Source organism: Medicago truncatula, chromosome 7 (genome assembly GCF_003473485.1).
Source record: "Medicago truncatula cultivar Jemalong A17 chromosome 7, MtrunA17r5.0-ANR, whole genome shotgun sequence".
Classification (NCBI taxonomy): Eukaryota; Viridiplantae; Streptophyta; class Magnoliopsida; order Fabales; family Fabaceae; genus Medicago; species Medicago truncatula.
Window position 1 is genome coordinate 11,483,880 of NC_053048.1, and position 15,637 is coordinate 11,499,516.

The 15,637-nt window shown below is 35.2% G+C and overlaps 2 pseudogenes; one reads left to right on the forward strand and one right to left on the reverse strand.

The window, feature by feature from the left end:
* Positions 1-13,664: 13,664 nt before the first annotated feature.
* LOC11446899 (uncharacterized) lies at positions 13,665-14,196 on the forward strand (annotated as a pseudogene).
* A 220-nt stretch (positions 14,197-14,416) lies between these two features.
* Positions 14,417-15,176, reverse strand: LOC112416571 (E3 ubiquitin-protein ligase DA2-like; annotated as a pseudogene).
* Positions 15,177-15,637: the final 461 nt, after the last annotated feature.

Genomic DNA, 15,637 nt, shown 5'->3' on the forward strand with positions numbered 1-15,637 from the left:
AGAAGAAGTTTGTTAGACCAAGTGTTTCACCTTGGGGAGCGCCGGTTTTGCTAGTAAAGAAGAAAGATGGTAGTATGAGGCTATGTATTGATTATCGACAGTTGAACAAGGTAACTATCAAGAATAGGTATCCACTTCCGAGAATTGATGATTTGATGGATCAGTTAGTGGGTGCACGTGTTTTCAGCAAGATTGATTTGAGGTCAGGTTATCACCAGATTAAAGTAAAAGATGAAGATATGCAGAAGACAGCTTTCAGAACACGTTATGGTCACTATGAATATAAAGTTATGCCTTTTGGTGTTACCAATGCACCTGGAGTGTTTATGGAGTATATGAATCGCATCTTCCATGCATTTTTGGATCGGTTTGTGGTTGTGTTTATCGACGATATTTTGATTTACTCCAAGACTGAAGAAGAACATGCTGAGCATCTGAAGATTGTTTTGCAAGTGTTGAAAGAGAAGAAGCTTTATGCTAAATTGTCTAAGTGTGAATTCTGGTTGAAAGAAGTGAGTTTTCTAGGCCATGTTATTTCTGGTGATGGTATTGCAGTGGATCCGTCTAAAGTTGAAGCGGTATCACAGTGGGAGACTCCTAAGTCAGTTACTGAGATTAGAAGTTTCTTGGGTTTAGCTGGTTACTATAGAAGGTTTATTGAAGGGTTTTCTAAGTTAGCTCTTCCGCTAACGCAGTTGACTTGTAAAGGTAAAACTTTTGTGTGGGACGTCCATTGTGAGAACAGTTTCAGTGAATTGAAGAAGCGTTTGACGACTGCTCCAGTTTTGATTTTGCCGAAGTCAGATGAACCTTTTGTGGTGTATTGTGATGCGTCCAAGTTGGGTTTAGGAGGTGTACTTATGCAAGAAGGTAAAGTGGTAGCTTATGCTTCAAGACAGTTGAGAATTCATGAGAAGAATTATCCTACGCATGATCTCGAGTTGGCGGCTGTCGTCTTTGTATTGAAGATATGGAGGCATTACTTGTATGGTTCGAGATTTAAGGTGTTTAGTGATCACAAGAGTTTGAAGTATTTGTTCGATCAGAAGGAATTGAATATGAGACAGCGAAGATGGCTTGAATTGTTGAAAGATTATGACTTTGGTTTGAATTATCATCCAGGTAAAGCTAATGTTGTTGCAGATGCCTTGAGTAGGAAGACATTGCATATGTCCGCTATGATGGTCAGAGAGTTCGAATTGCTTGAACAGTTTAGAGATATGAGTTTGGTTTGCGAATGGTCACCTCAGAGTGTGAAACTGGGTATGCTGAAAATTGATAGTGAATTCCTGAAAAGTATCAAGGAAGCGCAGAGGGTTGATGTCAAGTTTGTAGACTTGTTGGTTGCTAGAGATCAGACTGAAGACAGTGATTTTAAAATCGATGATCAAGGTGTGTTGAGATTCCGAGGAAGAATTTGTATCCCAGACAATGAAGAGATTAAGAAGATGATTCTTGAAGAGAGTCATAGAAGTAGCTTGAGTATTCACCCGGGAGCTACGAAGATGTATCATGATTTAAAGAAGATTTTCTGGTGGTCTGGTTTGAAACGAGATGTGGCACAGTTTGTGTATTCTTGTTTAGTTTGTCAGAAATCGAAAGTTGAGCATCAGAAACCTGCTGGAATGATGGTACCTTTAGATGTGCCAGAATGGAAATGGGATAGTATATCCATGGATTTTGTGACGAGTTTGCAAAATACTCCTAGAGGGAACGACGCAATTTGGGTTATTGTGGATAGATTGACGAAGTCGGCTCATTTTCTGCCGATTAATATTAGTTTCCCTGTTGCCCAGTTGGCAGAGATTTATATCAAGGAGATTGTGAGGTTGCATGGTGTTCCTTCGAGCATTGTGTCAGATAGAGATCCAAGATTTACTTCTAGATTTTGGAAAAGTTTGCAAGAGGCTTTGGGTTCGAAGTTGAGGTTGAGTTCGGCGTATCATCCGCAGACAGATGGTCAGTCGGAGAGGACAATTCAGTCGCTAGAGGATTTGTTGAGAATTTGTGTTCTTGAGCAAGGAGGAACTTGGGATAGTCATCTTCCGTTGATCGAGTTCACATACAATAATAGTTACCATTCAAGTATTGGAATGGCACCTTTCGAGGCTTTATATGGTCGGAGATGCAGAACCCCGTTGTGCTGGTTTGAGTCAGGTGAAAGAGTGGTCTTAGGACCAGAGATTGTTCAGCAAACTACTGAGAAAGTTCGGATGATCCAAGAGAGAATGAAGGCGTCGCAGAATCGACAAAAGAGTTATCATGATAAGCGTAGAAAAGATCTTGAGTTTCAAGAAGGAGACCACGTGTTTTTGAGAGTCACTCCTATGACTGGTGTAGGACGTGCTTTGAAGTCAAAGAAGTTGACCCCGAAGTTCATTGGTCCGTATCAGATATTGGAAAGAGTTGGAACGGTGGCTTACCGAGTGGGTTTACCGCCGCATCTTTCGAATTTGCACAACGTTTTCCATGTGTCGCAACTTCGAAAGTATGTTCCGGATCCATCTCATGTAATCCAAAGTGACGATGTACAAGTTAGAGACAACCTTACGGTAGAGACTTTACCGGTGAGGATTGATGATCGTAAAGTGAAGACGTTGAGAGGCAAGGAGATACCTCTCGTGAGAGTCGTTTGGACGGGAGCGACTGGTGAAAGCTTGACGTGGGAGCTTGAGAGTAAGATGCTGGAGTCTTATCCAGAGTTGTTTGCTTGAGGTAAATTTTCGAGGACGAAAATCTTTTAAGTGGGGGAGAGTTGAAACGCCCACTTTCGTTTAATCGTTTATTTAATCGAGTTTAGGTGATTATATTATAATTATATAATATATGCATGATTTTGGTATGATTTGATGATTTGATCAATGACGTGATAAGTTATGAGTTTTGGAAGATTTGATAAGGATATGAGAATTATTTTATTGTTAAATAAAATAAAGATTTGAAAATAATATAAAATATTTAGTTGAGGGCTGTTTTGATATTTTAGATAGTTTTGGGGGAGAAAGTGAGATAAGATAAGTAATTAAGAAGAGGTATATAAAGGTTAGACCTAGTTTTAGAAAAAACATTGTACGTACGACTGTTTTGGAGAAAAAGGGAGAAAAAGCCAAGTCTAGAGAAACCAAGGAAGAGTGCTGCGATTTTCTTCAAACAAGGTAAGGGTGAGACTAATAATTCAATAACGTTGATTGCTGTAATTCTGATGATTAAATGACAAAGTTAGGATTGATTTAGAAAAGTTTGAAAATTAGGTCAAAACCCTAAAAATTGATGATCGAACGGTAAAACTTGTTTAGATTGATGTAGAAACCGTCCTTTAACCTTAGAACATGTTTAGGATGGATTATGGAATCAAAATTAGGCTTTGAACCATGTTGTTTGATGGATTTTCGAGAAAACCCGTAGTCTGCCCGTGCTTCTGTTCATCGCTCGCCACGGCGAGTGATGATCCTCGCCTCGCGAGTGATGACCTTCATCGCTCGCCACGCGAGCCCTTTCCCTTCGCCTCACGAGTTGTTTGGTGCAACTCGCCATGGCGAGTAACCCTTCCTCGCCTCGCGAGCTTAGGCAGAGAGCATGTCATATTTTGTGTTTCGACCTTTTTAGTTGGACCTTGAGTGCCTTTGAGTGCCTGAACATGCCTAGTATTGATTAGGAATGAATGTAGGATCAGAGGGAACCCAGAACAAGTTTATTTTGGGAGTTGAGTGGTACTCGCCATGGCGAGTGAGAACTCTCGCCTCGCGAGCTAGCCCAAAATGTAGTTTGTTGAGTGTAGTGCGATCTGTGTCGCACGTTTTGACCAAGAGTGAACCCCTAATTGGTAACGAAACCTAATGATGAAGTCTAATGCGATCTGTAAAACCTTTAAGACATGTTGTCATTAATTGAACATGATTATTGTATTGTGCAATTGTGTAAGATATGAAGTTTAATTATGATGCAAATGAATTGCTATTGATATAATGATATCATTCTGTTATGTAACTTGATTATGCTGCTGCTGCTGTTATTTAACTAAGTGCATGATGACTGTATGTAATGAATAAGATAACATTTAGCTCCAAATTATTGGATGCATGTTGATTACGATGATTACGTGTTTTGTTGTTAAGAGTCCATGCATAGCATATCATTGAGCTTAGTCCTCACCACGTTTATTAGGAGCTTTGTCCTCCACACGTTTTATAGGAGCTTTGTCCTCCGCACGATTAAAGTATATTAATACTTATGATGACGATTGGTACCACATGCATATAAGGAGTCTAAGAGCATTGTCGCATTGTCATGATTAAGATGCCTTGTTGATAATGATTGATTACGTGATTATGTGATAAGTGTTTATCAAATATGTTATGTTGTTTATGATAATTGAATGTATGATTACGTGATAACTGCTTAGCAACTATGCAAAATTGTTAAGAAAAGATTATGATGTTAATTTATGATTCGCAATTACATTGATTAATGTTATTTGATTATGAAATCTCACCCCTTCTGCTTGAAAATGTTGCCCTTCGTATGGGTAACTTGCAGGTGATCGTGCTTAGTGTGCAGTTTGCTTTCGTGAGTTGGCCTTGCCTTCACTGTGTCGTCTAGGTCGCTTTGATACGTAACGGGATGGGGTTTAATGTTATACATGCTTCATTCTCTTACGTGACTATCATGTTTATGTTTTATGATGTTGAACAATTATTATGTTTTGTTAAGTTGATTTAACTCATTTAAGATAATTTGACGGGGCCTACGTGCCAAACTGATTTATGACTTCTGAACTAATATTCCGCTGCTATATTAAGATATTCTGTGAAGGTTAAATTATTATTTAACTGTTTTTGGATTACGTTACTATGTGATATCCCGTTTATGGTTTTTACTCTGATAAATGTTTAAGAAATTTGTATATTGGGAAAACGGGGTGTTACAATGATTATGGTGTTGTAGATTTTGGTGAAGATGATTTACTGATGATGATAATTCATGATGGTGTGTGTATATGTATATGTATATAAAATGGTGAAATTGGTGATGGTGATGTCTTGCATGAACATATGTGTTTGGTGAATCATATGTTAATGCATCATAAGTTGTCGGATATTTAGTATCAAAAGTGGTGAAATAGGATGTTTTAGCATCCAAAGTGGTGAATAGGATATCTAGTATCTGTAGTGTTTGGATCAATCGGTAAATAACTCCAACATCCAAAAATGGTACGACATACATGCAGAGTTGTGTCTAGAACATTGCATGCATATGAATCTATGTGCAATGTCTCATACTTGATTTTGGTGTATAATGTATAGTATGTGGGTTATGTACATTATGTGAAATATATGTATTATGTGGATTATGTGCTTTATTTGAACATAAGTGGATATGAGTATATGGTTATACTTTTATATGATAATGCTAGTGTATTTTGTAAATTTATAATGAATGGAGAATGATGTAAGAAGCTCTTGGTGTTTATTTGAGTATGATCACTCTTGTATGACTGATGTGCAATGAATATGAATCTATGTGCAATGTCTCATACTTGATTTTGGTGTATAATGTATAGTATGTGGGTTATGTACATTATGTGAAATATATGTATTATGTGGATTATGTGCTTTATTTGAACATAAGTGGATATGAGTATATGGTTATACTTTTATATGATAATGCTAGTGTATTTTGTTGATTTATGATGAATGGAGAATGATGTAAGAAGCTCTTGGTGTTTATTTGAGTATGATCACTCTTGTATGACTGATGTTGTTGATTTAAGAATAAGTGTATATGTGATATTTGAAAATTCTAATATACTGTACTTGAATTCGTAGTTTCTTAATGTTGAATGTAAACTTACCCTCCAGTGACTTTTGTCACCTCGCCATTGTAAAATGGTGTAGACGTCCAAGTTGAGGACGCTTGAGTCGGCGTGAGTATCGGGGATTAGCTTGAGGCTTCCTCATTTTCTTTGCTTTTGAGTCTAGTCTAGGCTCTGATTAGGATCTTTTGGGAGTTGTTTTGTTTATATTCTATGTTGGATTTATATGGAGACCTTGTTGGTTTAGTTCAATGTATTAGGAGATTGGATTATGAAGTTGAGAAACTTAGATGAAAAATGTACTTTGAATGTTTACAGTTTTAATGATGTGGCACCTTGATCATAATACGAATTAATTGTAGTATTCTACCTCAAGAATCGTGTTACGATTATAAAATCGTGTTACGATTATAAAATCGTGTCACGATTCTTCATAAACTCAAAGACTCAATTTTGAGTCATGATACAACCTGTATGATTCACAAGATTCATATATGATTGACCCCTACTTTTACCGCAAGTTTGCATTGACATCATCTTTAATCTTTTTTGTTTTATATTCTGGAACTTTTTTTAGAGGAGACAAGGATTTTCTTAAGCTTAATTTAATTTCTTGCAAACCACTTTTTGAACTTCCAACCATGACATTTTGTTTTCTAAAACACAAGCTTCAAATGCCAAACCACAACTGCACAAGGATTATCTAGAGATGAGAATTATCCCTGATAGTCTTCGTTGTAACATTGAAGCTTGTAAACTGGAATCCCTAGGTGAAGAATACTAATTTTAGTTTTGCCTTGTCTTTGGTTATATCAGTTTCAGTTGATAGTGCTGCTCTCTGAAACAAGCATAGCTTTGATAAAGCATGCTTCTTTGGGATACAATCAAGCTTCTAAACAATTTATTTGCAAAATAAATCATGAAATGGTTGTACTTTTACTCAAGTTTTCTTTTGGGATTTTTTGAGAATGTACATTAGTGATCTGGTCCGATTCTACCCCATTAAGTATCGATTGGCGAGAATTTGTTAGCCTTAATTCTGCAAGTTCTATGACACTTTTTTGCAGCACTTCTGATCATATCCACAACAAGGTCTCTTGCACATAATCTGCAAGATTCAAGTGCAGAGAGCGTGCAACTGTATTAGTTGTTGAGTTTCTGTTTTTTGCGTGCAGATGATTACCACTTTGAACATAACGAACTTAATAAAGTTTCGTTAGTTTTGATTCTAGTTTAGAGCTCTTTTACTACAAAAACTTTGGTTTTTATTTTCAGGACAAGTAACGAAGAAATGAGAGCATTTGGCTGAGGTAGGAGCAGAGAAATTGAAGAAAAGAAAAAAAAAATGAATAGCTGGAAAAACACACGGTCCTTGCTGACCATGTCCAATATTTTAACACTTGGAAGCTGAAAAGTGCACGATCCGGAGACCGTATGTTTTTGCTGTCAGCAAGAGCTGTTAGAAAACTCTTTGGTTTTCCTATTTTAAAGCTTGTAAATCCGAGTTTAATGCATTGTCTTGAGGTTTTAGGCTATAAATAGGTCTTCCATCATACCTGTAATCATTTTGGAATCTTGTGAACTTGTTTTAGATTGAATCAAACTTAACATTGTTCTAAGTTTATTCTTGATTTTATTTTGTGCACTTTACATTCTTGAATGTTACTTTCTTGTTCTTTATATTTATGCAATTTATCTTCAGCAATTTACATTCAGTCATTTACAATTATACAATTTATTTCTATGCCTTTTTACTTAGTAGACCTTCTAGTATTGGGATTGTTGGAATAGTCTAATGACTTAATCCTATTCAAACCAAGTTTAGATATCTTTTTTGTTTAAATTTGATCATCTCAAATATCAAACGAATGACCGAAAGGTGAAGTTTGATATTGGAACAAACGAGATTCGACAAGACTACACAAAAAGTGATTATGGAAACACACCACATGAATAGTTTTGTGCAGTCTTGAAACAATAAGATTCACACTTAAAGGGTGTCAATAATAATCAACCAGGAGAATTAGTTTGGTTGTTATTGAGATACTTTTATGTATTCTGAAAGGAAAAATGAAATACCTATGAGAATCTTGTCTTAAGAAAAGAATTTAACTTAAAGATATAGAAATAGATTTGAAATGTTTATGATTTGACATTAAGATGAAACCAACAATCCCATGATGCCTTTTAATCTGAATTTTAACAAAAAAATTATGAAACCAACCAACTTGATCTTTTCAGCTAATCATAATTAAAAACAAGATCGTTAATTACATATAACTCTCTGTAGATGATAATCTTTACTACTAGATAGAATCGTATACTTGCGAATTTGTATCATTTGCCAGTTGCCACATAGGAAAATAATATATTTCTAACTCGTTGGGGACCAACGTTATACAAAATACTAGGCTTCAAACAAATCATGTCAATATCCGCCATTACATGATGATATTGTACGAGACTACAAGTAGACAAAACTTATTAAATGATATTACCAACAAATATTTAGCGAGATGCAATAGAATTATCAAAAGGTTCTTTCCCCAAATGTTTGAATACTGAGAAGTTGCCAAATACATTTTTTATTCAAAATCTATACTAATACATGATTTTTGGTTGATTTTTTTTTTCACTTTCAATTCTATCCTTAGCAGATTTGCCTATGAGAATGATATATTGTTAGTGTTGTTAGAATTTATATCATATTTGTTATTTTTTTAATTAAAAAAGTTAAGCATAATTTATTACAATATAAAAGTGCAACATATTTGTACATATATTATATCTTAAATCATAATTATTTTAATTAAAATCTAAATTTCACAAAAAATTATTCTTCATAATTCATAAGCATTAGTGCATGTTATTTGGAATGCAAACACTTAAATTGCAACAAGCTTGTAGTTATTTTTTTCAAAATACATAATGAGCAAACTTAGTTATCTCCTATATATATAAACCAACTAAATGGCCAAATCCACATGGTAATCTCCTATTTCTTATAGAAAAATGACACATGACATTTCATTGTACTTAACATACAAACCATTTTTCCTTAAAAAGAAAAAATACAACTAGGGACGGCAATGGGTACCCAAAGGGTAGGATACTATTGTACCCTTCCCCATACCCGCATTTGTAAAAAAATGGCCATATCTGAGCCCTTATCCTCGTGGCAACAACTTTAGTGCCCTTCCCCATATCCTATGGGTACCTAAGTACCCATACCCGCACCCATTATCAACATTTTAACTATGAAAAGACAATAAAATATATCACAATTGAAAATAAAACTATGGTCCCAAAATTTTCAAATCAACTCATAAAATAGTAAGAATCATAATATTCAGCTAAATAAAAAAAACATCCAAAATATCACACGAAAATAAAAGTAAAAACATTCAAAATACATATAAAAAAGTGCATACAAAATAATTATGCACCAAAAATAAATAAAGTATTTATTATATCATATAAATATGTATTTTGTAATATCCCGCTTATCAGTTTCACAGTATTTTATCTGTTAACTCGTGTCGAACACGTTTTAGGGAGAAGGGCGTTTTGGTACTTTCATAGGAAGGGTATATAAGTGTGTTTAGAGCTAGAAACCTTCATTTTAAAGTCTTTCCCTCTCTCTAAAACTCTTGGAACATAAATTCCTTCCTCTTCTCTCTAGAAACTCGGCCCTAACCTCCCTCGTTCACTCTAATCTTTAAGTTTCACAACTCTAGCAAAATCTAAGCATAATGATGGTGGTTCATGAAGATTATGGCAAGTACAACTAGCTTAGAACTTCTCAAGTTGTGAGATCATCATGATTGGAGATCCTTTCATGTTCTAGGGTTTGGTTGTAGAAGCATAGGAGTTTGAAGTTTACCAGAAATCTAGGTGAGTTCTCTAGAAAGAACCTTCCTCCCATGAATGATGGTGTTGTGTGAGAAAACTTGATGATTATTAGCTTATGCATGCTTATTTTAGTACCCTTTATGATGTCAATTGTCGCTTGAGACATGTTTGTAGAGCCATGCATTTCATTTCTTTTAGTTTTCATGTATTCTGGATGATTATGGTACATTAGATTGCTTAGAATTGAGGTAAAACATCAAAAATTGCATTTTCTGCACTTCTGGTCCAAAGAAACTTGCTACTAACGAAATTATTTCGCTAATAGCAAAATTTCCCAGAAACAGTTGGCTAATAGCGAAATTTAGTTGGCCATTACATAGCCATTTCACTGATAGCGAAATTTTGGCGAAATGGCAGACTATGTTTTGCTGTTAGCTTGCTTTGGGGCCTGTTTATGTCATCCGAAACCACTTGTTTAACGCTTATTAACTTAAAGAAAACCCTCAATCTCTAAGAATCTAATTTACCATCAAAATTGAGCTTTTAACGGAAAATGCATGAGACATATAAATATTTTTCAACAACAATGGCACTTATGAGAGATTATGATTACATTGGGTAGCAATTCATGTCTAGGTGTGGTGAATACTTAGAACCTCGACTTAGTTAGCCGAGAACATAAGTTAGCACATCACATAGGGCGTATCAAGATAAGATTAAGATTATGACTATAATTAAGTAAGATATGCCGTGTCTCGTGCGATCCACACCAAAAGGGATTTCAAGAGGTTCACGTTAAGGGGGACGGGATACGCTCCGCAAGGTCGGCCCGTACGGCATTAAGAGGAGTCCGATGTACCTTAGCTAGGAATTCATCGGTAAAGTAAGGGATTGTACTCGGGGTTACTCCACTCGATACATTCCGTAAAAGCAACTCAGGTAATTGTATTACACACATTTACATCATGTTTATGATAAGAAATAAATGATATGAAATGACATGACACAAGTTTAACTAGAAGTGACGACGGTCTAGGCTTGCACGATCGTCTTAGGAATGCATGAGTTCACACACGTATCATCAACCAACCGGTTGTATTGTAGACATGTGGTAACCGTAGGTTTTCCCCGAGGTTACCTCTAGCCTAGGGCTTAGGTAGAACTCACTGAGACATTATGTCTCCTCCCATTCCTTTATTTGTTCAGGTTCATAGGTTGCTCGAGGCAAAGGTAAGGAGAAGGCTTCGGATTGATCGTCCTATGTTGGATCTAGCTCTTATGTCCCTTTTGTTGATGTTATGTTATGTTTATATATGTGTGTTGTAATGAACCTTGTCATATGTGTTCGTTCGACTGACCATGTATAAATAATGTAATATATGACTTGAGACAACTTATGTATCTCAATCTTAACTCATGTTGTTTTTGTATTGTATAACTAATGTATCCAGTATCAGTTATAACACACATGTTGAATATTCTAGACACTTATAAATAAAGGAATGCATGAGTTCACACACATATCATCAACCGACCGGTTGTATTGTGGACACGTGGTAACCGTAGGTTTTCCCCGAGGTTACCTCTAGCCTAGGGCTTAGGTAGAACTCAATGAGACATTATGTCTCCTCCCATTCCTTTATTTGTTCAGGTTCATAGGTTGCTCGAGGCAAAGGTAAGGAGAAAGCTTCAGATTGATCGTGCTATGTTGGATCTAGCTCTTATGTCCCTTTTGTTGATGTTGTGTTATGTTTATATATGTGTGTTGCAATGAACCTTGTCGTATGTGTTCGTTCGACTGACCATGTATAAATAATGTAATATATGACTTGAGACGACGTATGTATTTGAATCTCAACTCATGTTGTTTCCGTATTGTATAACTAATGTATCCAGTATCAGTTATAACGCACATGTTGAATATTCTAGACACTTTAATATGGGTGTTACATATTTGCGGATTGCGGGGCTTGTAGTATAGTGCCCTTACCCTCGTCCATACCCACTTAAATTTGCGGGTAATCACCCAGACCCAAGCTCATACCCATGAAAGTGGGGTTTTACTCTACCCATTGCAGGTGCCCATCGGATCTGGGTCCAATTGCCATCCCTAAATACAACCATGTCATTAAAACAATTTTTAGTTGCAAGACTTAAATTACAAATTAAAATTTAATTCAGATTCCAAATCAAGTAAAAAAAATTGAAATCAATTGTTTTAACTACTAAATAACAAAATATCCGTTATGTATAACAAGTAATTTGATTCAAGTGAAAAATTATCTACTCAATGTAACATTTCGTGCACAAATTCTATTTACATCCATATATCGAACTCGAAAATTAACATCAAAAAAGAAATTTTGATAATTCTCATGCAACAAAATTTATTTCACGCTATGATAGGCTTATTAAACTATTAAAAATTAATTATAAAGATTTCATTAAAAACATTTTTTTTTGACAAAAGATTTCATCAAAAACATAATTAGTACAAAACTTTGAATATCAATTTCTCAAACCACATTCAAAATAAAAATAATTTAAGATACGTTTAATATCAAAATATTCACTAATGCAATTTAATATCAAAATATATCATATTGAGTACAAAATTATATTATTCATTACCAAAATATCAAAACTTAGGTACCAAAATACATCATATTGAGTACAAAAATATATTTCAGAGCAAGTACCAAAGTATATTATATTGCATACCAAAATATTTCATATTGTGCACCAAAATAATTTAGACTGCGTTCCAAGATATTTTAGCAAAACTTGGGTACTAAGAAAACACTTTCTAATAATGATTAAATCAAAATGTTTTCTTAGTCTCCAGGTTTTGCTAAAATATTTTGAAACACAATATAAATCATTTTGGTACACAAACTGAAATATTTTGATATGCAATCTAATATATTTTGGTACTTTCTACGAAATATATTTTTGTAGTCAATATAATATATTGTGGTACCTAATTTGAGATATGTTGGTACTCAATAATATATTTTTGTACTCAATATAATCTATTTTGATTTTCAATTTGAGTTATTTTTGTACTAGATATAATATGTGAATTATTTGTTCCCAAAGTTTCACATGTTAATTGTGAATTTTCTCTATAAATATAGAGCTCACATAGTTCATATCACTTACCGAAAAATATTTTGAAACTTTGAATCTTTTTCTTCTCTCGCCCTTTTCGATCTTTGTCTTCTCTCTCCCTCTTCGACTTGTGTTGACGAGTATTTCTTCTCCTCAACTTTTTTTTCTGCCCTTTGGAATTAAGAGTGATCTTATGACCATAGACAATTTATATACGTAATGTCCCTTATAGAGCATTTGAACAGGTAATGATTGATCGGTTATCTTCACTCTCTCTCTCTCTCTCTCTCTCTCTCTATATATATATATATATATATAAGTTTCCTTTTATCAGAGTGCTTTTTGCAGATGAAAGTTCCGAATTCAACTCGGCCTACACACTATCCTGATGTCCCTTACAGTGAATAAAGTTTGGCAAAGTTTGGCATGCATACTCATAAATATTCAGGAGGAGGAAAGAATGCATAAAAGAGTAGAAGTAAGCTCTTCAAATGCAGGTATTTTTATTTTGATTAAACATAGTTCCAAATATATTGTATGTGTAATCCGTCTATGTGACAAATTCTAGTTGCATAATTTGTTGTTTAATTTTTGTAGTCGCTGAATCTTCAACGTCTATCATTGAACATGATGAAATTGTCTCTCTCAAGACTCGTGTGCCAATAGGTATATGATAGCCTTCACTTATTTTCTTTACCAATCTCCCAACATTTTCCTGTTATGTCTCTTAGCGTTTCTAGAGCAATGTTAATTTATACTTGGTTCAATATGAACTCTATACATTGCAGAATATCCACTGTTCAAAAGCATAAGATAAAACTATAAATATGTTCTTGTTATGAAATTTAGTGGTGGATATGCTATGCTGCCATGAACACTACAATGTGGCATGTCTTATCTTGTTTATTCGTCTCCCATGGGTCAACAGGCAGGGTCATCCTCATCCCATCTCCATCGGGGATCTTGCTTGTGCCATTGCAGCTCTTGATGAGCGCTAACAAATGTCTGTAGAATCATCTGTAAGATCCAATAATGAAAATACATCATCATTCAACATGCCACCGGGTACTAGAAGGTTTTATAACCGGATTGGTAGAGATATGGTTAGTTATTCAGCCGCAAAAAACCTGGATGAGGGTCCACCAGACGATGTTATGGAAACAACTAGTAGTCATGGTCAATGGAGCATATTTCATGGATCACAGGTAGCTGAAATGACAACTAGCTATGCAAACTCTGTTGACGCAAAAGATTGAGGTGAACTGTCATCTTTGTCACATTCTAATGACAATTATGAAAGGTTTCAAAGTGCCAAAGGCCCTGTTGTTCTAGAAAGTTTTGAGGAGCAAATGATGTTGGCTATGGCCGTATCTTTGGCCGAAACTCGAGTCATGTCGAGTGGACCAAGTGCTTCATGGTAATAGTTTTGGTCAAGTTACTGCTTCAATCTTTCGTAAATTGGGGATGCTTGCCTTAGCTATATGGCCTGCCCGTCCTGTATTTGGAGTTTGAGCAAAAGTTCACACTTCAAAATTGCACACGTGACTTTTTCTCAGACTCCAAATAATGGACCCGGCATGCCACATAGTCAAGGCAAGCATCACCAATCTAAGAAAGATTGAACAAGTACCTTGACAAAGACTATTGCCATGAAGCGCTTTATCCATCGAACATGGCTCGACCTTCGGCTATAAAGAAGCCAAAGCCAGCATCATATGCTCCTCATAACTCTTGGGAACAATAGGGTCTGTGGCACTTTGAAAGCTTCCATCAATGTCATTAGATTGTGACATAGATGACAGTTCACCACGATCTTCTGCTTCAACAAAATTTGCATTGCTAGTTGCCGTTTCAGCTACCCGTGAACCATGATCTATGCTCCATTGTCCATGACTCCTAGTCGTTGCCATAGTATCATCTGGTGGCCCCTCATCCATCTTTTATGTGGGTGAATAACTAATCATATCTCTACCAATTCGGTTATAAAACCTTCTGGAACCCGGTGGCATGTTGAATTATGATGTATTTTCATTATTGGAGCTTACAATTCTCCAGACAATTGTTGGCGCTCAGCAAAAGCAGCAATGACACAAGCAAGACCCACTAATCGATGCGGGGATGGGGACGACCCTGCATGCATGTTGACCCATGGGAGACGAGGATTAGCGATCATCAGCTAGCAGTGGCCAGAAGTAGCATCAACAAAAGATAATTTTCCCTGCATGCTATTTTCCTTTAATTTTAATACATATATATTTAGTCAATCACAATCATCAAATAAACAAGATTAGACATGCCACATGTGTTACCAACAAAAATTTAGTGAGATGCAATAGAGTCGTGAAAAGGTTCTTCCTCCAAATAATGTTCGAATTTCATACTGAGAAATTACCAAATTCATTTTTTATCCAAAATAGAAATAAAGAAAATATTGTTTTTTTTAAAGAAAAAATACATAGTAATAGCCCCCTAAAGATTGAATATTACCTTTAATTTCAGATGGCATGTATAGTGAATGTCATTTGGAATGCAAAAACTTAATTTGCAACAAATCAATAAACATATATATAATGAGCAAACATGTAGTTATACGTAAGAAATTTGTTTTCTACTAATCTTCATCGGTTCACATTAGAACTAAGTGAAGCTATGAACATCTTGATGAAGTATTTTTTTTTTTTTTTTGAATAACATCTTGATGAAGTTATTGCAGCGGATCTTAAAGTGCGGAGGCATTTAACAATGTCTAACACAAGGCAGAACAGCACAGGACAAATTTTTTATGGTATTGAGTAATTTTTTGTTTTATATGATTTTTGAGGGACAAAATGCTAGTTTGGTATTTTAGACAACTATGGGACA